The sequence below is a fragment of the Dendrobates tinctorius genome, unplaced genomic scaffold (genome assembly GCF_039654945.1).
Source record: "Dendrobates tinctorius isolate UK_male_01 unplaced genomic scaffold, ASM3965494v1 ptg000197l, whole genome shotgun sequence".
In the NCBI taxonomy this organism is placed as follows: Eukaryota; Metazoa; Chordata; class Amphibia; order Anura; family Dendrobatidae; genus Dendrobates; species Dendrobates tinctorius.
The window spans coordinates 535432-559532 of record NW_027361864.1 but is presented as its reverse complement, the minus strand read 5'-3'; the positions used below and the strand labels follow the sequence as shown (position 1 = coordinate 559532).

At 48.7% G+C, this 24101-nt stretch overlaps 8 non-coding genes and 3 pseudogenes across 8 annotated transcripts; all 11 read right to left on the bottom strand.

The window, feature by feature from the left end:
* Window positions 1-467: 467 nt before the first annotated feature.
* Window positions 468-648, bottom strand: LOC141056702 (U1 spliceosomal RNA; annotated as a pseudogene).
* A 5716-nt stretch (window positions 649-6364) lies between these two features.
* Window positions 6365-6528, bottom strand: LOC141056653 (U1 spliceosomal RNA). The gene has a single exon (XR_012221856.1). It is a non-coding gene; the product is annotated as a U1 spliceosomal RNA (small nuclear RNA).
* Window positions 6529-7165: 637 nt separating this feature from the next.
* Window positions 7166-7329, bottom strand: LOC141056652 (U1 spliceosomal RNA). Its single transcript, XR_012221855.1, has one exon. It is a non-coding gene; the product is annotated as a U1 spliceosomal RNA (small nuclear RNA).
* Window positions 7330-7962: 633 nt separating this feature from the next.
* LOC141056650 (U1 spliceosomal RNA) lies at window positions 7963-8126 on the bottom strand. The gene has a single exon (XR_012221853.1). It is a non-coding gene; the product is annotated as a U1 spliceosomal RNA (small nuclear RNA).
* Window positions 8127-8754: 628 nt separating this feature from the next.
* Window positions 8755-8901, bottom strand: LOC141056701 (U1 spliceosomal RNA; annotated as a pseudogene).
* A 5796-nt stretch (window positions 8902-14697) lies between these two features.
* On the bottom strand, window positions 14698-14861 carry LOC141056649 (U1 spliceosomal RNA). The gene has a single exon (XR_012221852.1). It is a non-coding gene; the product is annotated as a U1 spliceosomal RNA (small nuclear RNA).
* A 634-nt stretch (window positions 14862-15495) lies between these two features.
* On the bottom strand, window positions 15496-15659 carry LOC141056648 (U1 spliceosomal RNA). Its single transcript, XR_012221851.1, has one exon. It is a non-coding gene; the product is annotated as a U1 spliceosomal RNA (small nuclear RNA).
* Window positions 15660-16299: 640 nt separating this feature from the next.
* On the bottom strand, window positions 16300-16463 carry LOC141056661 (U1 spliceosomal RNA). The gene has a single exon (XR_012221863.1). It is a non-coding gene; the product is annotated as a U1 spliceosomal RNA (small nuclear RNA).
* Window positions 16464-17103: 640 nt separating this feature from the next.
* Window positions 17104-17267, bottom strand: LOC141056647 (U1 spliceosomal RNA). Its single transcript, XR_012221850.1, has one exon. It is a non-coding gene; the product is annotated as a U1 spliceosomal RNA (small nuclear RNA).
* A 640-nt stretch (window positions 17268-17907) lies between these two features.
* LOC141056698 (U1 spliceosomal RNA) lies at window positions 17908-18054 on the bottom strand (annotated as a pseudogene).
* A 5800-nt stretch (window positions 18055-23854) lies between these two features.
* LOC141056646 (U1 spliceosomal RNA) lies at window positions 23855-24018 on the bottom strand. The gene has a single exon (XR_012221849.1). It is a non-coding gene; the product is annotated as a U1 spliceosomal RNA (small nuclear RNA).
* Window positions 24019-24101: the final 83 nt, after the last annotated feature.

Genomic DNA, 24101 nt, shown 5'->3' with positions numbered 1-24101 from the left:
AAGATGCCCAGCAGCAGCCAGAGTCATTTGCATGTAGGGCCATTGGCTCCGCCCCAGCCTCGCTCACACTGCTGCTCCCCCCCGGGGAACGTGCAGACAGCTCCAGCTGCTGCTGCTGTTGCCCCCCTCCTCCCCCCGGTCCAGTGGCCAAGTGAATAAGACGCAGGCGAGCTGATCAATCCCCACCAGCCGAGGGAGCCCCAAAAGGGCCAAAGGCAGAAAGTGCCACGCAAAAGTCAACGAGCCCAAACCAAGCAAGAAACAGACAAGCAAAGCAAAAAGACAGACAGTGATGCACAGAAGTTGCGGCATCCCTCCCCCACAAGGGGAAGGCAAAGGCCACAACTGACGCCGCTTTGAGCTACTCCAAAGTGTTCTAGATCTGGCAACAGGTGTGACGTGACGTGCGGCTCTGCCAGAGCAACTTTCTTTCGGTCGGTCGGCTTCTGTCTTTGACCAGAGGAAATCAGGGGAAAGCGTGAACGCAGTCCTCCACTACCAAAAATTATGCAGTCGAGTTTCCCGCATTTGGGGAAATCGCAGGGGTCAGCACACCCGGAGTGCAATGGATGAGCCTCACCCTGTGAGAACCTTTTTCCTCAGATTGGAACTCTCATTAACTCTTGCATCATTTGCTCATTCAAGTAACAAGTTTCCAGATCATCACATGGAAAAAACAAAAAAGCAATCCCAATCACCAAAAGGATAGAAACTTACTGTAACAGCTTCTTCCACTGTGAATACTTCCAAAATACCTCTGCTGTTTCTTCACCGAATCTCTTTTTATCTAATATATAAACATAAAACAACCTGGCAAGAAAAATATTCTTACATTCGACTGGAGAGAGACACACCTTTTTAAAAAACAACCAAATTCCGTGCATCCCACAAAACTTCCTTATATATGGCAAAAATAATCCAACTCATCCGTCTCCGTTCCAAGTGGTTAAAGTCTTGACCTGTTAAAATCCTTCCAAAATTAAAGCAATGGAATCCAACAAGAGCAATAAAAAACCGAGATAAAAGGGTAAAAACTTTTTTGCATAAAAACAGACCCAAAAAAATGTGCTGTTTTGTCTCTGGATCCTTACATCCCTCCCTTGGACAAACTTCTTGAACCCTTATCCCTCTCCTGCTCAGAAAAGCTCGTGTTGGCAAACATCCTTGTAATGCCATCCAGGTTACGTCCTTCTGCTGATTGCTGATCCCTATAACAAAAAAGGAATTCCAGACTTGCTTTGATTGCGCAATATTGCAGGATGGCACATCACATAAAGATTCACTCTCCTTTAGTCTCTTAGCAAGATTTCTTTTATCAGGTCTATCTGTGGAGCTTATACCAATTTGATCATAGAAGGACTTAAGTACTACGTAAAAAGACGGCACCACAAACGCAACTGGCTTCCTCAAATCCTTCTCACACCAGCTCCATTTCCGAAATAGCCAACCTGCTAAAAACCTGAACATGTCAGCAGCCTTACTTTTCCCCTGGGAAAGTCTATAAATATTTAAAAAAATAATACATCCTTACAAACCTTTCGATATTGGGAAAATCACAGCCGCCCATTTCCACAGAAAGCATCACCTTTTCTCTCCTTAATTTCTCCATCTTTGACCCCCCAAAAAAAGGTAAACAGTTTTCTTGTAACTCTCTTAGTCCACAAACTCACAGGCAGAAATATCATAGCAGTGTATAGCAGTAAAGGAAGGATCACCGACTTCACAATAAGTACCTTCCCTCTCAGGGACAGGTTCCTTAATTTCCAATAATTCAGTTTCTGTTCCATTTTGTTTTCCAAGATCATCAGGCTCTTCTTCCCTTTAAGTTCCTTTTCAAAAATTACACCAAGAACTTCCATCTCTTCTTTTCTTTCTACTCCCACCACACTAACATCCACCTGCCTCTCAAAGTTGCAAAACTGACACTTATTCCAATTTACCGCCATTCCAGCCACACAACAAAAAATCCTTACATGAAGATTTATCCTATTAAGCTCAGCTTGTGAGCCACAATTAAAAACAATGTCATCCATGTAGCTTAATGACTTGACGGGCCCCCCCATACCTCCAGGTATAAAAGCACCAGCCACACACTTATCGACTTGCACACTTTTTAAAAGAGCTTCAACCACACAAATAAAAAGGATTGGTGATAAAGGGCACCCTTGCCTAACCCCAGATAGAATATTAAAACTAGAACTCACATGACCATTAATTAAAATCTGACTACTAACTCCACAATAAAAAGACTTAATAATATTCAATAATTTAATGGGGATCCCAAGATGTCTAAGTGCAGCAAACAAGAATCTATGTGAAACTTTAACAAAAGCTTTTTCCAGGTCCACTGACTGTACAAGAAGGGGGTTCTTATTAAAATTAGCATGATAAATTAAGTCCCTTAAAAGCACCAAGTTGTCCAAGATTCTGCTACCTGGCACCGCACATGCTTGGTATTCACCCACCATATCTATTATTATATCACTCACTCTGCTTGCTACAATTTTGGAAATAATCTTGTAATCGCAATTGAGCAAAGTTATTGGCCTCCAGTTGTTAATTTCTCTCACTTCACCCTTCTTATGTATTAAAGTGACAATCCCTCTACGCATAGAGTCAGACAGAACCGCATGAGTAAAAACATATTCCACCACCCGATAAAATTCCACACCTAAAATATCCCAAAATACCACATAAAATTCCACAGGAAGGCCATCACAACCAGGTGTCTTCCCTTTTGCCAGCCCATCCACAGCACGCCTCACTTCATCCTTTCTGAGCCCATCACTTAGAGAAGACACCTTTTCTTCAGGAATATTGTCAGCCAAAATATTACAATCATTAATTTCTGCATCACTGGCTCTGCTATCATTCGAAAAAAGTATTTTATAAAAGGAATGTATACCATTGATCATTTCCTCACCACACTACACACCTGCAGGAGTAAAAACAGACTTAAAAACCCCTTTAGGCTTAAAACATTTCTTAAAAAAAATCTCGTACATTGCTCATCATCTTCCAAGTGCTTTATTTTGCTTTAAAAACAATAGACTTCCCTTTTTCAATTAATGTTTTTTTAAAATCCTCTTTCAAATCAGCAATCTCACGATCCACCTCCATCCCTGCTCTTTTAAACTTATAGAGCGCCTCCATCTTTGAAATTGTTGCTGCCTTTTGCTCTTTTAGCTTTTGCCCTTTTAGAACACACCCCTTTAAAATAATGTGCAAATTTCTCCTTTGCCCAGTCCCACCATTCCAACAGATTTTTGAAACGGTGCTGTTCAGACACACAGAATGTAAACACGTTTTTAAAACCACCTCTCACCTCCTCTTCTTGCAGCAAGCTTACGTTTAGCTTCCAGAGACCCTTGCCAAAAGCCAGGGACTCAGCAATACACAGATCTGCCACTACCATCTTGTGGTCAGAAAAAATGTTCATCACATGATAGCATTTGGCCACTTTAATCCCTTCAGACACAAACACATAATCAATCCGGGAACTACAACGCCCACTGTCTGCCACGAATGTAAACTTGTTTTCAGTAGGCCGAACCGTCAAACCCACATCCGTGTAGCGTAAATCTTGCACCAATTGATTTAACAGATTGGAAGTCACATCAGTCCTGAATTCTGCAGAGCTCTTACGATCATTTGCGGATCTAATACAATTAAAATCACCAGCTATTATAGAAAATTCTCTACCTGGCAGAAACCACTTTACCGACTCCAAAAAGGACACACGTGCTTGCTTGTCAGCAGGGGCGTAAATGTTAAACACCCTTACCCGGTGACCTAAGAAATCCAATAACAAAAACAAACATCTTCCAGGTATAATAAATTTAAACTGTAATACTTTTAAATTATTATTTTTCAATAGTATGCCTACACCTTCATTTTTGTTGTCTGTACAAGGAGACCAAAAGGATTGACCCCTTGTCCATTCACTTGCATGCGGTGAAGCTTTAATTGCACATTCCTGCAGACATATAATGTCCGCATCCACCCCCTGCATATAATCTAATATACCTGCTCTCCTAGTGGTGGAACTAATCCCCCGCACATTCAGGGAAGCAACGCATAGACTCATCGTGGCGAAAAAAATTATTCTCCACCATACATTCTCCATCATGATTCAAACAAAGGCGTATTCCTACCATCCACTTTTCTACATATATCAGACGACTCAGGATCTGAGCCCCTGTTAGTACCACCAGGCATTGGAGAGACAGGATCTCCCTGCCCACCAAACCAACACCCCTCCATTCTACTCTTTTTACTGAGCGAAGAAGCCATTTTCTCATCCTCCTCCTCCTCCCCATCATCTTCGTCAAAATCACTTTCACCACTACTACTAGTCCCCTCATCCCTCTGCCTAGGGGTGAGAGTCCTATCTGAATCCTCCTCCTCCTCCTCCTCATCCTGAAACTCCATTCCTTCCCCATCTCCTTCCTCCACTACATGGTCTACACATATGGCTGCATTAGCATATCCCAAGTCACCACCAAGGCCCTGTCCTTCAGACACAGTGTCCATTGCATCCTTGGCCTTACCCAGATCAATTATAGGAGAGCTCTGAAAATCTGTTCCCCCTTTTTGACCACTCCCACCTTCCTCCATCTTAGATCCAACATGGCCCACTTTCCTTCCACCATTTTGTTTCTGGCCCTTTTGCACTTTAGCTGCATTTGAAACTATCACACCAACACAATGTTCAGGTTTCCCTTTTCCACCAAACTCACTTTTCTCATCCTTAGTACATCCGTGTTCAGAAGCATCACCACTCTTACCATCACTCTTATTTCCCCAATGACCACTAGTTGCATCCGCATAGGACTTGGGAATCTGAGTCCACAATCTACATTTCCTGGCAAAATGCCCTTCCAACCCACACAAGTCACACACCTTTGCCTCAGGGCAACTATCCACCATGTGGTCAGGCTTCCCACAGTTCTTACAAACAATCCCTTGCACTGGGCAATCTTTCTGCACATGTCCATACATATGACACTTTCTCCAGTATTCAATTTGTCCAGTGTAGAAACAAAAACCCCTCTCACCCCCAATGGAAAATTGTGCAGGAATGCTCAAAGCACCCCCAATAGCTGTTGCATCAGGAATTAATTTTACCAAGTATCTTCTTTTGCCATTGTAATAGTTATGCCTATTTTTCATCCTCCCCAGAAATTTGACTTCATAACAGTATCTTCTCAAAAAATGGGTTATAGTATCATCTGGAACCTTGGGATTATACATATGTACCACAACATATTTGTAAGTCTGCTGAAAAAGGGGCTCCACAGCAATAAACTCCAAGCATTCCACTTCCTTCTTCTCCTTCATCCGCACAAGCTCCATGTAAACTTTCTGACATATGCCCAAGGAAACAAAAGTGATATCATAAATTGCCTGCTTTTGAAAATCCTGCAGTGCCAATACATCTGTTACCTTAAGGCTTCTTATGTTCTTCAAAACATTCATACAAATTTGGTCCAGGGCAATTTCTTCCTCATGTCCAGACAGAACCTGCAGACGGACGGAGTCCTCTAATCCACGTGTCTTCTCCACCATTTTCACAGCAGATAAACACAGCCGACACTCTATCGCACACCAGGGCCCCACAAGGGGAACCCCGATCACAACCGCCACCCAACAAGAAACAGAAGTAGTCTCCCACCACTGCTGCTCATCAGAAGGCTGAGAAGTGGTACTCACCCGGAGAGAACGGTATCTCCCCTGCCAGGTAAGTATGAGTTGGGGCCCGCCGGTCCGACGAGCGGCCCTCCGACGCAGCTCTCCAACATCGCGGAGTCTCGTGCCCGAAGGGGAGGGGGTGTCTTGGCGTAGGGCGCAGGCCGCCCGGAGGCTCGTTGAGTGGGAGGCGCTGGCTGGCGCCCGGTCCAACCCCCACGGGGCAGGCCGAGCTCGACTGAGTCCCAAGCCGTCCAAGATGCCCAGCAGCAGCCAGAGTCATTTGCATGTAGGGCCATTGGCTCCACCCCAGCCTCGCTCACGCCGCTGCTCCCACCCGGGGAACATGCAGACAGCTCCAGCTCCAGCTGCTGCCGCCGCCCCCCTCCTCCTCCCGGCCCAGTGGCCAAGTGAATAAGACGCAGGCGAGCTGATCAATCCCCACCAGCCCAGGGAGCCCCAAAAGCAGCAAGGAACAGACAAGCCAAGCAAAAAGACACACAGCGATGCACGGAAGTTGTGGCAGGCCTCCCCCACAAGGGGGAGCCAAAGGCCACAACTGACGCCGCTTTGAGCTGCTCCAAAGTATTCTAGCTCTGGCAACAGGTGTGACGTGCGGCTCTGCCAGAGCACGTTTCTTTCGGTGGGTCGGCTTCTGTCTTTGACCAGAGGAAATCAGGGGAAAGCGCGAACGCAGTCCCCCACTACCACAAATTATGCAGTCGAGTTTCCCGCATTTGGGGAAATCGCAGGGGTCAGCACACCCGGAGTGCAATGGATGAGCCTCACCCTGGGAGAACCACCTTAGTGATCATGGTATCTCCCCTGCCAGGTAAGTATGAGTTGGGGCCCGCCGGTCCGACGAGCGGCCCTCCGACGCAGCTCTCCAACATCGCGGAGTCTCGTGCCCGAAGGGGAGGGGGTGTCTTGGCGTAGGGCGCAGGCCGCCCGGAGGCTCGTTGAGTGGGAGGCGCTGGCTGGCGCCCGGTCCAACCCCCACGGGGCAGGCCGAGCTCGACTGAGTCCCAAGCCGTCCAAGATGCCCAGCAGCAGCCAGAGTCATTTGCATGTAGGGCCATTGGCTCCACCCCAGCCTCGCTCACGCCGCTGCTCCCACCCGGGGAACATGCAGACAGCTCCAGCTCCAGCTGCTGCTGCTGCTGCTGCTGCCGCCCCCCTCCTCCTCCCGGCCCAGTGGCCAAGTGAATAAGACGCAGGCGAGCTGATCAATCCCCACCAGCCCAGGGAGCCCCAAAAGGGCCAAAGGCAGCAAGGAACAGACAAGCCAAGCAAAAAGACACACAGCGATGCACGGAAGTTGTGGCAGGCCTCCCCCACAAGGGGGAGCCAAAGGCCACAACTGACGCCGCTTTGAGCTGCTCCAAAGTATTCTAGCTCTGGCAACAGGTGTGACGTGCGGCTCTGCCAGAGCACGTTTCTTTCGGTGGGTCGGCTTCTGTCTTTGACCAGAGGAAATCAGGGGAAAGCGCGAACGCAGTCCCCCACTACCACAAATTATGCAGTCGAGTTTCCCGCATTTGGGGAAATCGCAGGGGTCAGCACACCCGGAGTGCAATGGATGAGCCTCACCCTGGGAGAACCACCTTAGTGATCATGGTATCTCCCCTGCCAGGTAAGTATGAGTTGGGGCCCGCCGGTCCGACGAGCGGCCCTCCGACGCAGCTCTCCAACATCGCGGAGTCTCGTGCCCGAAGGGGAGGGGGTGTCTTGGCGTAGGGCGCAGGCCGCCCGGAGGCTCGTTGAGTGGGAGGCGCTGGCTGGCGCCCGGTCCAACCCCCACGGGGCAGGCCGAGCTCGACTGAGTCCCAAGCCGTCCAAGATGCCCAGCAGCAGCCAGAGTCATTTGCATGTAGGGCCATTGGCTCCACCCCAGCCTCGCTCACGCCGCTGCTCCCACCCGGGGAACATGCAGACAGCTCCAGCTCCAGCTGCTGCTGCTGCTGCTGCTGCCCCCCTCCTCCTCCCGGCCCAGTGGCCAAGTGAATAAGACGCAGGCGAGCTGATCAATCCCCACCAGCCCAGGGAGCCCCAAAAGGGCCAAAGGCAGCAAGGAACAGACAAGCCAAGCAAAAAGACACACAGCGATGCACGGAAGTTGTGGCAGGCCTCCCCCACAAGGGGAGCCAAAGGCCACAACTGACGCCGCTTTGAGCTGCTCCAAAGTATTCTAGCTCTGGCAACAGGTGTGACGTGCGGCTCTGCCAGAGCACGTTTCTTTCGGTGGGTCGGCTTCTGTCTTTGACCAGAGGAAATCAGGGGAAAGCGCGAACGCAGTCCCCCACTACCACAAATTATGCAGTCGAGTTTCCCGCATTTGGGGAAATCGCAGGGGTCAGCACACCCGGAGTGCAATGGATGAGCCTCACCCTGGGAGAACCACCTTAGTGATCATGGTATCTCCCCTGCCAGGTAAGTATGAGTTGGGGCCCGCCGGTCCGACGAGCGGCCCTCCGACGCAGCTCTCCAACATCGCGGAGTCTCGTGCCCGAAGGGGAGGGGGTGTCTTGGCGTAGGGCGCAGGCCGCCCGGAGGCTCGTTGAGTGGGAGGCGCTGGCTGGCGCCCGGTCCAACCCCCACGGGGCAGGCCGAGCTCGACTGAGTCCCAAGCCGTCCAAAATGCCCAACAGCAGCCAGAGTCATTTGCATGTAGGGCCATTGGCTCCACCCCAGCCTCGCTCACGCCGCTGCTCCCACCCGGGGAACATGCAGACAGCTCCAGCTCCAGCTGCTGCTGCTGCCGCCCCCCTCCTCCTCCCGGCCCAGTGGCCAAGTGAATAAGACGCAGGCGAGCTGATCAATCCCCACCAGCCCAGGGAGCCCCAAAAGGGCCAAAGGCAGCAAGGAACAGACAAGCCAAGCAAAAAGACACACAGCGATGCACGGAAGTTGTGGCAGGCCTCCCCCACAAGGGGGAGCCAAAGGCCACAACTGACGCCGCTTTGAGCTGCTCCAAAGTATTCTAGCTCTGGCAACAGGTGTGACGTGCGGCTCTGCCAGAGCACGTTTCTTTCGGTGGGTCGGCTTCTGTCTTTGACCAGAGGAAATCAGGGGAAAGCGCGAACGCAGTCCCCCACTACCACAAATTATGCAGTCGAGTTTCCCGCATTTGGGGAAATCGCAGGGGTCAGCACACCCGGAGTGCAATGGATGAGCCTCACCCTGGGAGAACCTTTTTCCTCAGATTGGAACTCTCATTAACTCTTGCATCATTTGCTTGTTCAAGTAACAAGTTTCCAGATCATCATATGGAAAAAAAAACCTTCTACCAGAAAACAAAAAGCAATCCCAATCACCAAAAGGATCAAATCTTACTTACTGTAACAGCTCCTTCCACTGCGAATACTTCCAAAATGCCTCTGCTGTTTTTTCACCGAGTCTCTTTTTATCTAATATATAAACATAAAACAACCTGGCAAGAAAAATATTCTTACATTCAACTGGAGAGAGACACACCTTTTTAAAAATGACCAGATTCCGTGCATCCCACAAAACTTCCTTATATATGACAAAAATAATCCAACTCATCCGTCTCCGTTCCAAGTGGTTAAAGTCTTGACCTGTTAAAATCCTTCCAAAATTAAAGCAATGGAATCCAACAAGAGCAATAAAAATCCGAGATAAAAGGGTAAAAACTTTTTTTGCATAAAAACAGTCCCAAAAAATGTGCTGTATTGTCTCTGGATCCTTACATCCCTCCCTTGGACAAACTTCTTGAACCCTTATCCCTCTCCTGCTCAGAAAAGCTCGTGTTGGCAAACATCCTTGTAATGCCATCCAGGTTACGTCCTTTTGCCGATTGCTGATCCCTATAATAAAAAAGAGCTTCCAGACTTGCTTTGATTGCGCAATATTGCAGGATGGCACATCACATAAAGATTCACCCTCCTTTAGTCTCTTAGCAAGATTTCTTTTATCAGGTCTATCTGTGGAGCTTAAACCAATTTGATCATAGAAGGACTTAAGTACTACGTAAAAGGACGGCACAACAAACGCAACTGGCTTCCTCAAATCCTTCTCACACCAGCTCCATTTCTGAAATAGCCAACCTGCCAAAAACCTGCACATGTCAGCAGCCTTACTTTTCCCCTGGGAAAGTCTATAAATATTTAAAAAATAATACATCTTTAAAAATCTTTCGATATTGGGAAAATCACAGCCGCCCATTTCCACAGAAAGCATCACCTTTTCTCTCCTTAATTTCTCCATCTTTGACCCCCAAAAAAAGGTAAACAGTTTCCTTGTAACTCTCTTAGTCCACAAACTCGCAGGCAGAAATATCATAGCAGTGTATAGCAGTAAAGGAAGGATCACCGACTTCACAATAAGTACCTTACCTCTCAGGGACAGGTTCCTTAATTTCCAATAATTCAGTTTCTGCTCCATTTTGTTTTCCAAGATCATCAGGCTCTTCTTCCCTTTAAGTTCCTTTTCAAAAATTACACCAAGAACTTCCATCTCTTTTTTTCTTTCTACTCCCACCACACTGACATCCACCTGCCTCCCAAAGTTGCAAAACTGACACTTATTCCAATTTACAGCCATTCCAGCCACACCACAAAAAATTCTTATGTGAAGATTTATCCTATTAAGCTCAGCTTGTGAACCACAAATAAAAACAATGTCATCCATGTAACTTAATGACTTGACGGGCCCCCCCATTCCTCCAGGTATAAAAGCACCAGCCACACACTTATCGACTTGCACGCTTTTTAAAAGAGCTTCAACCACACAAATAAAAAGGATTGGTGATAAAGGGCACCCTTGCCTAACCCCCGATAGAATATTAAAACTAGAACTCACATGACCATTAATTAAAATCTGACTACTAACTCCGCAATAAAAAGACTTAATAATATTCAATAATTTAATGGGGATCCCAAGATGTCTAAGTGCAGCAAACAAGAATCTATGTGAAACTTTATCAAAAGCTTTTTCCAGGTCCACTGACTGTACGAGAAGGGGGTTCTTATTAAAATTAGCGTGATAAATTAAGTCCCTTAAAAGCACCAAGTTATCCGAGATTCTCCTACCTGGCACCGCACATGCTTGGTATTCACCCACCATATCTATTATTACATCACTCACTCTATTTGCTACAATTTTGGAAATAATCTTGTAATCACAATTGAGCAAAGTTATTGGCCTCCAGTTTTTAATTTCTCTCACTTCACCCTTCTTATGTATTAAAGTGACAATCCCTCTACGCATAGAGTCAGACAAAACCGCATGAGTAAAAACATATTCCACCACCCGATAAAGTTCCACATCTAAAATATCCCAAAATACCACATAAAATTCCACTGGAAGGCCATCACAACCAGGTGTCTTCCCTTTTGCCAGCCCATCCACAGCACGCCTCACTTCATCCTTTCTGAACCCATCACTTAGAGAAGACACCTTTTCTTCATGGATATTGTCAGCCAAAATATTACAATAACCATTAATTTCTGCATCACTGGCTCTGCTATCATTCGAAAAAAGTATTTTATAAAAGGAATGTATACCATCGATCATTTCCTCACCACACTTCTCACCTGCAGGAGTAAAAACAGACTTAAAAACTCCTTTAGGCTTAAAACATTTCTTAAAAAAATATCTCGTACATTGCTCATCTTCTTCCATGTGCTGTATTTTCGCTTTAAAAACAATAGACTTTCCTTTTTCAATTAATGTTTTTTTAAAATCCTCTTTCAAATCAGCAATCTCACGATCCACCTCCATCCCCGCTCTTTTAAACTTATAGAGCGCCTCCATCTTTGAAATTGTTGCTGCCTCTTGCTCTCTTTTAGCTTTTGCCCTTTTAGAACACACCCCTTTAAAATAATGTGCAAATTTCTCCTTTGCCCAGTCCCACCATTCCAACAGATTTTTGAAACGGTGCTGTTCAGACACACAGAATGTAAACACGTTTTTAAAACCACCTCTCACATCCTCTTCTTGCAGCAAGCTTACGTTTAGCTTCCAGAGACCCTTGCCAAAAGCCAGGGACTCAGCAATACACAGATCTGCCACTACCATCTTGTGGTCAGAAAAAATGTTCATCACATGATTGCATTTGGCCACTTTGATCCCTTCAGACACAAACACATAATCAATCCGGGAACTACAACGCCCACTGTCTGCTTCGAATGTAAACTTGTTTTCAGTAGGCCGAACTGTCAAACCCACATCCGTGTAGCGTAAATCCTGCACCAATTGATTTAACAGGTTGGAAGTCACATCAGTCCTGAATTCTGCAAAGCTCTTACGATCATTTGCGGATCTAATACAATTAAAATCACCAGCTATTATAGAAAAATCTCTACCTGGCAGAAACAGCTTTACCGACTCCAAAAAGGACACACGTGCTTGCTTGTCAGCAGGGGCGTAAATATTAAACACCCTTACCCGGTGACCTAAGAAATCCACTAACAAAAACAAACATCTTCCAGGTATAATAATTTTGAACTGTAATACTTTTAAATTATTATTTTTCAATAGTATGCCTACACCTTCATTTTTGTTGTCTGTACAAGGAGACCAAAAGGATTGACCCCTTGTCCATTCACTTGCATGCGGTGAAGCTTTAATTGCACATTCCTGCAGACATATAATGTCCGCATCCACCCCCTCCATATAATCTAATATACCTGCTCTCCTAGTGGTGGAACTAATCCCCCGCACATTCAGGGAAGCAACACATAGACTCATCGTGGCGAAAAAAATTATTCTCCACCATACATTCTCCATCATGATTTAAACAAAGGCGTATTCCTACCATCCACTTTTCTACATATATCAGGCGACTCAGGATCTGAGCCCCTGTTAGAGCCACCAGGCATTGGAGAGACAGGATCTCCCTGCCCACCAAACCAACACCCCTCCATTCTACTCTTTTTACTGAGCGAGGAAGCCATTTTCTCATCCTCCTCCTCATCCTCCCCATCATCTTCGTCAAAATCACTTTCACCACTACTACTAGTCCCCTCATCCCTCTGCCCAGGTGTGAGCGTCCTATCTGAATCCTCCTCCTCCTCATCCTGAAACTCCATTCCTTCCCCATTTCCTTCCTCCACTACATGGTCTACACATATGGCTGCATTAGCATATCCCAAGTCACCACCAAGGCCCTGTCCTTCAGACACAGTGTCCATTGCATCCTTGGCCTTACCCAGATCAATTATAGGAGAGCTCTGAAAATCTGTTCCCCCTTTTTGACCACTCCCACCTTCCTCCATCTTAGATCCAACATGGCCCACTTTCCTTCCACCATTTTGTTTCTGGCCCTTTTGCACTTTAGCTGCATTTGAAACTATCACACCAACACAATGTTCAGGTTTCCCTTTTCCACCGAACTCACTTTTCTCATCCTTAGTACATCCGTGTTCAGAAGCATCACCACTCTTACCATCACTCTTATTTCCCCATTGACCACTAGTTGCATCCGCATAGGACTTGGGAATCTGAGTCCACAATCTACATTTCCTGGCAAAATGCCCTTCCAACCCACACAAGTCACACACCTTTGCCTCAGGGCAACTATCCACCATGTGGTCAGGCTTCCCACAGTTCTTACAAACAATCCCTTGCACTGGGCAATCTTTCTGCACATGTCCATACATATGACACTTTCTACAGTATTCAATTTGTCCAGTGTAGAAACAAAAACCCCTCTCACCCCCAATGGAAAATTGTGCAGGAATGCTCAAAGCACCCCCAATAGCTGTTGCATCAGGAATTAGTTTTACCAAGTATCTTCTTTTGCCATTGTAATAGTTATGCCTATTTTTCATCCTCCCCAGAAATTTGACTTCATAACAGTATCTTCTCAAAAAATGGGTTATAGTATCATCTGGAACCTTGGGATTATACATATGTACCACAACATATTTGTAAGTCTGCTGAAAAAGGGGCTCCACAGCAATAAACTCCAAGCATTCCACTTCCTTCTTCTCCTTCATCCGCACAAGCTCCATGTAAACTTTCTGACATATGCCCAAGGAAACAAAAGTGATATCATAAATTCCCTGCTTTTGAAAATCCTGCAGTGCCAATACATCTGTTACCTTAAGGCTTCTTATGTTCTTCAAAACATTCATACAAATTTGGTCCAGGCCAATTTCTTCCTCATGTCCAGACAGAACCTGCAGACGGACGGAGTCCTCTAATCCACGTGTCTTCTCCACCATTTTCACAGCAGATAAACACAGCCGCCACTCTATCGCACACCAGGGCCCCACAAGGGGAACCCCGATCGCAACCGCCACCCAACAAGAAACAGAAGTAGTCTCCCACCACTGCTGCTCATCAGAAGGCTGAGAAGCGGTACTCACCCGGAGAGAATGGTATCTCCCCTGCCAGGTAAGTATGAGTTGGGGCCCGCCGGTCCGACGAGCGGCCCTCCGACGCAGCTCTCCAACATCGCGGAGTCTCGTGCCCGAAGGGGAGGGGGTGTCTTGGCGTAGGGCGCAGGCCGCCCGGAGGCTCGTTGAGTGGGAGGCGCTGGCTGGCTCCCGGTCCAACCCCCACGGGGCAGGCCGAGCTCGACTGAGTCCCAAGCCGTCCAAGATGCCCAGCAGCAGCCAGAGTCATTTGCATGTAGGGCCATTGGCTCCACCCCAGCCTCGCTCACGCCGCTGCTCCCACCCGGGGAACATGCAGACAGCTCCAGCTCCAGCTGCTGCTGCTGCTGCTGCTGCTGCCGCCCCCCTCCTCCTCCCGGCCCAGTGGCCAAGTGAATAAGACGCAGGCGAGCTGATCAATCCCCACCAGCCCAGGGAGCCCCAAAAGGGCCAAAGGCAGCAAGGAACAGACAAGCCAAGCAAAAAGACACACAGCGATGCACGGAAGTTGTGGCAGGCCTCCCCCACAAGGGGGAGCCAAAGGCCACAACTGACGCCGCTTTGAGCTGCTCCAAAGTATTCTAGCTCTGGCAACAGGTGTGACGTGCGGCTCTGCCAGAGCACGTTTCTTTCGGTGGGTCGGCTTCTGTCTTTGACCAGAGGAAATCAGGGGAAAGCGCGAACGCAGTCCCCCACTACCACAAATTATGCAGTCGAGTTTCCCGCATTTGGGGAAATCGCAGGGGTCAGCACACCCGGAGTGCAATGGATGAGCCTCACCCTGGGAGAACCACCTTAGTGATCATGGTATCTCCCCTGCCAGGTAAGTATGAGTTGGGGCCCGCCGGTCCGACGAGCGGCCCTCCGACGCAGCTCTCCAACATCGCGGAGTCTCGTGCCCGAAGGGGAGGGGGTGTCTTGGCGTAGGGCGCAGGCCGCCCGGAGGCTCGTTGAGTGGGAGGCGCTGGCTGGCGCCCGGTCCAACCCCCACGGGGCAGGCCGAGCTCGACTGAGTCCCAAGCCGTCCAAGATGCCCAGCAGCAGCCAGAGTCATTTGCATGTAGGGCCATTGGCTCCACCCCAGCCTCGCTCACGCCGCTGCTCCCACCCGGGGAACATGCAGACAGCTCCAGCTCCAGCTGCTGCTGCTGCTGCTGCCGCCCCCCTCCTCCTCCCGGCCCAGTGGCCAAGTGAATAAGACGCAGGCGAGCTGATCAATCCCCACCAGCCCAGGGAGCCCCAAAAGGGCCAAAGGCAGCAAGGAACAGACAAGCCAAGCAAAAAGACACACAGCGATGCACGGAAGTTGTGGCAGGCCTCCCCCACAAGGGGGAGCCAAAGGCCACAACTGACGCCGCTTTGAGCTGCTCCAAAGTATTCTAGCTCTGGCAACAGGTGTGACGTGCGGCTCTGCCAGAGCACGTTTCTTTCGGTGGGTCGGCTTCTGTCTTTGACCAGAGGAAATCAGGGGAAAGCGCGAACGCAGTCCCCCACTACCACAAATTATGCAGTCGAGTTTCCCGCATTTGGGGAAATCGCAGGGGTCAGCACACCCGGAGTGCAATGGATGAGCCTCACCCTGGGAGAACCACCTTAGTGATCATGGTATCTCCCCTGCCAGGTAAGTATGAGTTGGGGCCCGCCGGTCCGACGAGCGGCCCTCCGACGCAGCTCTCCAACATCGCGGAGTCTCGTGCCCGAAGGGGAGGGGGTGTCTTGGCGTAGGGCGCAGGCCGCCCGGAGGCTCGTTGAGTGGGAGGCGCTGGCTGGCGCCCGGTCCAACCCCCACGGGGCAGGCCGAGCTCGACTGAGTCCCAAGCCGTCCAAGATGCCCAGCAGCAGCCAGAGTCATTTGCATGTAGGGCCATTGGCTCCACCCCAGCCTCGCTCACGCCGCTGCTCCCACCCGGGGAACATGCAGACAGCTCCAGCTCCAGCTGCTGCTGCAGCTGCTGCTGCTGCCGCCCCCCTCCTCCTCCCGGCCCAGTGGCCAAGTGAATAAGACGCAGGCGAGCTGATCAATCCCCACCAGCCCAGGGAGCCCCAAAAGGGCCAAAGGCAGCAAGGAACAGACAAGCCAAGCAAAAAGACACACAGCGATGCACGGAAGTTGTGGCAGGCCTCCCCCACAAGGGGGAGCCAAAGGCCACAACTGACGCCGCTTTGAGCTGCTCCAAAGTATTCTAGCTCTGGCAACAGGTGTGACGTGCGGCTCTGCCAGAGCACGTTTCTTTCGGTGGGTCGGCTTCTGTCTTTGACCAGAGGAAATCAGGGGAAAGCGCGAACGCAGTCCCCCACTACCACAAATTATGCAGTCGAGTTTCCCGCATTTGGAGAAATCGCAGGGGTCAGCACACCCGGAGTGCAATGGATGAGCCTCACCCTGGGAGAACCACCTTAGTGATCATGGTATCTCCCCTGCCAGGTAAGTATGAGTTGGGGCCCGCCGGTCCGACGAGCGGCCCTCCGACGCAGCTCTCCAACATCGCGGAGTCTCGTGCCCGAAGGGAAGGGGGTGTCTTGGCGTAGGGCGCAGGCCGCCCGGAGGCTCGTTGAGTGGGAGGCGCTGGCTGGCGCCCGGTCCAACCCCCACGGGGCAGGCCGAGCTCGACTGAGTCCCAAGCCGTCCAAGATGCCCAGCAGCAGCCAGAGTCATTTGCATGTAGGGCCATTGGCTCCACCCCAGCCTCGCTCACGCCGCTGCTCCCACCCGGGGAACATGCAGACAGCTCCAGCTCCAGCTGCTGCTGCAGCTGCTGCTGCTGCCGCCCCCCTCCTCCTCCCGGCCCAGTGGCCAAGTGAATAAGACGCAGGCGAGCTGATCAATCCCCACCAGCCCAGGGAGCCCCAAAAGGGCCAAAGGCAGCAAGGAACAGACAAGCCAAGCAAAAAGACACACAGCGATGCACGGAAGTTGTGGCAGGCCTCCCCCACAAGGGGGAGCCAAAGGCCACAACTGACGCCGCTTTGAGCTGCTCCAAAGTATTCTAGCTCTGGCAACAGGTGTGACGTGCGGCTCTGCCAGAGCACGTTTCTTTCGGTGGGTCGGCTTCTGTCTTTGACCAGAGGAAATCAGGGGAAAGCGCGAACGCAGTCCCCCACTACCACAAATTATGCAGTCGAGTTTCCCGCATTTGGGGAAATCGCAGGGGTCAGCACACCCGGAGTGCAATGGATGAGCCTCACCCTGGGAGAACCACCTTAGTGATCATGGTATCTCCCCTGCCAGGTAAGTATGAGTTGGGGCCCGCCGGTCCGACGAGCGGCCCTCCGACGCAGCTCTCCAACATCGCGGAGTCTCGTGCCCGAAGGGGAGGGGGTGTCTTGGCGTAGGGCGCAGGCCGCCCGGAGGCTCGTTGAGTGGGAGGCGCTGGCTGGCGCCCGGTCCAACCCCCACGGGGCAGGCCGAGCTCGACTGAGTCCCAAGCCGTCCAAGATGCCCAGCAGCAGCCAGAGTCATTTGCATGTAGGGCCATTGGCTCCACCCCAGCCTCGCTCACGCCGCTGCTCCCACCCGGGGAACATGCAGACAGCTCCAGCTCCAGCTGCTGCTGCAGCTGCTGCTGCTGCCGCCCCCCTCCTCCTCCCGGCCCAGTGGCCAAGTGAATAAGACGCAGGCGAGCTGATCAATCCCCACCAGCCCAGGGAGCCCCAAAAGGGCCAAAGGCAGCAAGGAACAGACAAGCCAAGCAAAAAGACACACAGCGATGCACGGAAGTTGTGGCAGGCCTCCCCCACAAGGGGGAGCCAAAGGCCACAACTGACGCCGCTTTGAGCTGCTCCAAAGTATTCTAGCTCTGGCAACAGGTGTGACGTGCGGCTCTGCCAGAGCACGTTTCTTTCGGTGGGTCGGCTTCTGTCTTTGACCAGAGGAAATCAGGGGAAAGCGCGAACGCAGTCCCCCACTACCACAAATTATGCAGTCGAGTTTCCCGCATTTGGGGAAATCGCAGGGGTCAGCACACCCGGAGTGCAATGGATGAGCCTCACCCTGGGAGAACCTTTTTCCTCAGATTGGAACTCTCATTAACTCTTGCATCATTTGCTTGTTCAAGTAACAAGTTTCCAGATCATCATATGGAAAAAAAAACCTTCTACCAGAAAACAAAAAAGCAATCCCAATCACCAAAAGGATCAAATCTTACTTACTGTAACAGCTCCTTCCACTGCGAATACTTCCAAAATGCCTCTGCTGTTTTTTCACCGAGTCTCTTTTTATCTAATATATAAACATAAAACAACCTGGCAAGAAAAATATTCTTACATTCAACTGGAGAGAGACACACCTTTTTAAAAATGACCAGATTCCGTGCATCCCACAAAACTTCCTTATATATGACAAAAATAATCCAACTCATCCGTCTCCGTTCCAAGTGGTTAAAGTCTTGACCTGTTAAAATCCTTCCAAAATTAAAGCAATGGAATCCAACAAGAGCAATAAAAATCCGAGATAAAAGGGTAAAAACTTTTTTTGCATAAAAACAGTCCCAAAAAATGTGCTGTATTGTCTCTGGATCCTTACATCCCTCCCTTGGACAAACTTCTTGAACCCTTATCCCTCTCCTGCTCAGAAAAGCTCGTGTTGGCAAACATCCTTGTAATGCCATCCAGGTTACGTCCTTTTGCCGATTGCTGATCCCTATAATAAAAAAGAGCTTCCAGACTTGCTTTGATTGCGCAATATTGCAGGATGGCACATCACATAAAGATTCACCCTCCTTTAGTCTCTTAGCAAGATTTCTTTTATCAGGTCTATCTGTGGAGCTTAAACCAATTTGATCATAGAAGGACTTAAGTACTACGTAAAAGGACGGCACAACAAACGCAACTGGCTTCCTCAAATCCTTCTCACACCAGCTCCATTTCTGAAATAGCCAACCTGCCAAAAACCTGCACATGTCAGCAGCCTTACTTTTCCCCTGGGAAAGTCTATAAATATTTAAAAAATAATACATCTTTAAAAATCTTTCGATATTGGGAAAATCACAGCCGCCCATTTCCACAGAAAGCATCACCTTTTCTCTCCTTAATTTCTCCATCTTTGACCCCCAAAAAAAGGTAAACAGTTTCCTTGTAACTCTCTTAGTCCACAAACTCGCAGGCAGAAATATCATAGCAGTGTATAGCAGTAAAGGAAGGATCACCGACTTCACAATAAGTACCTTACCTCTCAGGGACAGGTTCCTTAATTTCCAATAATTCAGTTTCTGCTCCATTTTGTTTTCCAAGATCATCAGGCTCTTCTTCCCTTTAAGTTCCTTTTCAAAAATTACACCAAGAACTTCCATCTCTTTTTTTCTTTCTACTCCCACCACACTGACATCCACCTGCCTCCCAAAGTTGCAAAACTGACACTTATTCCAATTTACAGCCATTCCAGCCACACCACAAAAAATTCTTATGTGAAGATTTATCCTATTAAGCTCAGCTTGTGAACCACAAATAAAAACAATGTCATCCATGTAACTTAATGACTTGACGGGCCCCCCCATTCCTCCAGGTATAAAAGCACCAGCCACACACTTATCGACTTGCACGCTTTTTAAAAGAGCTTCAACCACACAAATAAAAAGGATTGGTGATAAAGGGCACCCTTGCCTAACCCCCGATAGAATATTAAAACTAGAACTCACATGACCATTAATTAAAATCTGACTACTAACTCCGCAATAAAAAGACTTAATAATATTCAATAATTTAATGGGGATCCCAAGATGTCTAAGTGCAGCAAACAAGAATCTATGTGAAACTTTATCAAAAGCTTTTTCCAGGTCCACTGACTGTACGAGAAGGGGGTTCTTATTAAAATTAGCGTGATAAATTAAGTCCCTTAAAAGCACCAAGTTATCCGAGATTCTCCTACCTGGCACCGCACATGCTTGGTATTCACCCACCATATCTATTATTACATCACTCACTCTATTTGCTACAATTTTGGAAATAATCTTGTAATCACAATTGAGCAAAGTTATTGGCCTCCAGTTTTTAATTTCTCTCACTTCACCCTTCTTATGTATTAAAGTGACAATCCCTCTACGCATAGAGTCAGACAAAACCGCATGAGTAAAAACATATTCCACCACCCGATAAAGTTCCACATCTAAAATATCCCAAAATACCACATAAAATTCCACTGGAAGGCCATCACAACCAGGTGTCTTCCCTTTTGCCAGCCCATCCACAGCACGCCTCACTTCATCCTTTCTGAACCCATCACTTAGAGAAGACACCTTTTCTTCATGGATATTGTCAGCCAAAATATTACAATAACCATTAATTTCTGCATCACTGGCTCTGCTATCATTCGAAAAAAGTATTTTATAAAAGGAATGTATACCATCGATCATTTCCTCACCACACTTCTCACCTGCAGGAGTAAAAACAGACTTAAAAACTCCTTTAGGCTTAAAACATTTCTTAAAAAAATATCTCGTACATTGCTCATCTTCTTCCATGTGCTGTATTTTCGCTTTAAAAACAATAGACTTTCCTTTTTCAATTAATGTTTTTTTAAAATCCTCTTTCAAATCAGCAATCTCACGATCCACCTCCATCCCCGCTCTTTTAAACTTATAGAGCGCCTCCATCTTTGAAATTGTTGCTGCCTCTTGCTCTCTTTTAGCTTTTGCCCTTTTAGAACACACCCCTTTAAAATAATGTGCAAATTTCTCCTTTGCCCAGTCCCACCATTCCAACAGATTTTTGAAACGGTGCTGTTCAGACACACAGAATGTAAACACGTTTTTAAAACCACCTCTCACATCCTCTTCTTGCAGCAAGCTTACGTTTAGCTTCCAGAGACCCTTGCCAAAAGCCAGGGACTCAGCAATACACAGATCTGCCACTACCATCTTGTGGTCAGAAAAAATGTTCATCACATGATTGCATTTGGCCACTTTGATCCCTTCAGACACAAACACATAATCAATCCGGGAACTACAACGCCCACTGTCTGCTTCGAATGTAAACTTGTTTTCAGTAGGCCGAACTGTCAAACCCACATCCGTGTAGCGTAAATCCTGCACCAATTGATTTAACAGGTTGGAAGTCACATCAGTCCTGAATTCTGCAAAGCTCTTACGATCATTTGCGGATCTAATACAATTAAAATCACCAGCTATTATAGAAAAATCTCTACCTGGCAGAAACAGCTTTACCGACTCCAAAAAGGACACACGTGCTTGCTTGTCAGCAGGGGCGTAAATATTAAACACCCTTACCCGGTGACCTAAGAAATCCACTAACAAAAACAAACATCTTCCAGGTATAATAATTTTGAACTGTAATACTTTTAAATTATTATTTTTCAATAGTATGCCTACACCTTCATTTTTGTTGTCTGTACAAGGAGACCAAAAGGATTGACCCCTTGTCCATTCACTTGCATGCGGTGAAGCTTTAATTGCACATTCCTGCAGACATATAATGTCCGCATCCACCCCCTCCATATAATCTAATATACCTGCTCTCCTAGTGGTGGAACTAATCCCCCGCACATTCAGGGAAGCAACACATAGACTCATCGTGGCGAAAAAAATTATTCTCCACCATACATTCTCCATCATGATTTAAACAAAGGCGTATTCCTACCATCCACTTTTCTACATATATCAGGCGACTCAGGATCTGAGCCCCTGTTAGAGCCACCAGGCATTGGAGAGACAGGATCTCCCTGCCCACCAAACCAACACCCCTCCATTCTACTCTTTTTACTGAGCGAGGAAGCCATTTTCTCATCCTCCTCCTCATCCTCCCCATCATCTTCGTCAAAATCACTTTCACCACTACTACTAGTCCCCTCATCCCTCTGCCCAGGTGTGAGCGTCCTATCTGAATCCTCCTCCTCCTCATCCTGAAACTCCATTCCTTCCCCATTTCCTTCCTCCACTACATGGTCTACACATATGGCTGCATTAGCATATCCCAAGTCACCACCAAGGCCCTGTCCTTCAGACACAGTGTCCATTGCATCCTTGGCCTTACCCAGATCAATTATAGGAGAGCTCTGAAAATCTGTTCCCCCTTTTTGACCACTCCCACCTTCCTCCATCTTAGATCCAACATGGCCCACTTTCCTTCCACCATTTTGTTTCTGGCCCTTTTGCACTTTAGCTGCATTTGAAACTATCACACCAACACAATGTTCAGGTTTCCCTTTTCCACCGAACTCACTTTTCTCATCCTTAGTACATCCGTGTTCAGAAGCATCACCACTCTTACCATCACTCTTATTTCCCCATTGACCACTAGTTGCATCCGCATAGGACTTGGGAATCTGAGTCCACAATCTACATTTCCTGGCAAAATGCCCTTCCAACCCACACAAGTCACACACCTTTGCCTCAGGGCAACTATCCACCATGTGGTCAGGCTTCCCACAGTTCTTACAAACAATCCCTTGCACTGGGCAATCTTTCTGCACATGTCCATACATATGACACTTTCTACAGTATTCAATTTGTCCAGTGTAGAAACAAAAACCCCTCTCACCCCCAATGGAAAATTGTGCAGGAATGCTCAAAGCACCCCCAATAGCTGTTGCATCAGGAATTAGTTTTACCAAGTATCTTCTTTTGCCATTGTAATAGTTATGCCTATTTTTCATCCTCCCCAGAAATTTGACTTCATAACAGTATCTTCTCAAAAAATGGGTTATAGTATCATCTGGAACCTTGGGATTATACATATGTACCACAACATATTTGTAAGTCTGCTGAAAAAGGGGCTCCACAGCAATAAACTCCAAGCATTCCACTTCCTTCTTCTCCTTCATCCGCACAAGCTCCATGTAAACTTTCTGACATATGCCCAAGGAAACAAAAGTGATATCATAAATTCCCTGCTTTTGAAAATCCTGCAGTGCCAATACATCTGTTACCTTAAGGCTTCTTATGTTCTTCAAAACATTCATACAAATTTGGTCCAGGCCAATTTCTTCCTCATGTCCAGACAGAACCTGCAGACGGACGGAGTCCTCTAATCCACGTGTCTTCTCCACCATTTTCACAGCAGATAAACACAGCCGCCACTCTATCGCACACCAGGGCCCCACAAGGGGAACCCCGATCGCAACCGCCACCCAACAAGAAACAGAAGTAGTCTCCCACCACTGCTGCTCATCAGAAGGCTGAGAAGCGGTACTCACCCGGAGAGAATGGTATCTCCCCTGCCAGGTAAGTATGAGTTGGGGCCCGCCGGTCCGACGAGCGGCCCTCCGACGCAGCTCTCCAACATCGCGGAGTCTCGTGCCCGAAGGGGAGGGGGTGTCTTGGCGTAGGGCGCAGGCCGCCCGGAGGCTCGTTGAGTGGGAGGCGCTGGCTGGCGCCCGGTCCAACCCCCACGGGGCAGGCCGAGCTCGACTGAGTCCCAAGCCGTCCAAGATGCCCAGCAGCAGCCAGAGTCATTTGCATGTAGGGCCATTGGCTCCACCCCAGCCTCGCTCACGCCGCTGCTCCCACCCGGGGAACATGCAGACAGCTCCAGCTCCAGCTGCTGCTGCAGCTGCTGCTGCTGCCGCCCCCCTCCTCCTCCTCCCGGCCCAGTGGCCAAGTGAATAAGACGCAGGCGAGCTGATCAATCCCCACCAGCCCAGGGAGCCCCAAAAGGGCCAAAGGCAGCAAGGAACAGACAAGCCAAGCAAAAAGACACACAGCGATGCACGGAAGTTGTGGCAGGCCTCCCCCACAAGGGGGAGCCAAAGGCCACAACTGACGCCGCTTTGAGCTGCTCCAAAGTATTCTAGCTCTGGCAACAGGTGTGACGTGCGGCTCTGCCAGAGCACGTTTCTTTCGGTGGGTCGGCTTCTGTCTTTGACCAGAGGAAATCAGGGGAAAGCGCGAACGCAGTCCCCCACTACCACAAATTATGCAGTCGAGTTTCCCGCATTTGGGGAAATCGCAGGGGTCAGCACACCCGGAGTGCAATGGATGAGCCTCACCCTGGGAGAACCACCTTAGTGATCATGGTATCTCCCCTGCCAGGTAAGTATGAGTTGGGGCCCGCCGGTCCGACGAGCGGCCCTCCGACGCAGCTCTCCAACATCGCGGAGTCTCGTGCCCGAAGGGGAGGGGG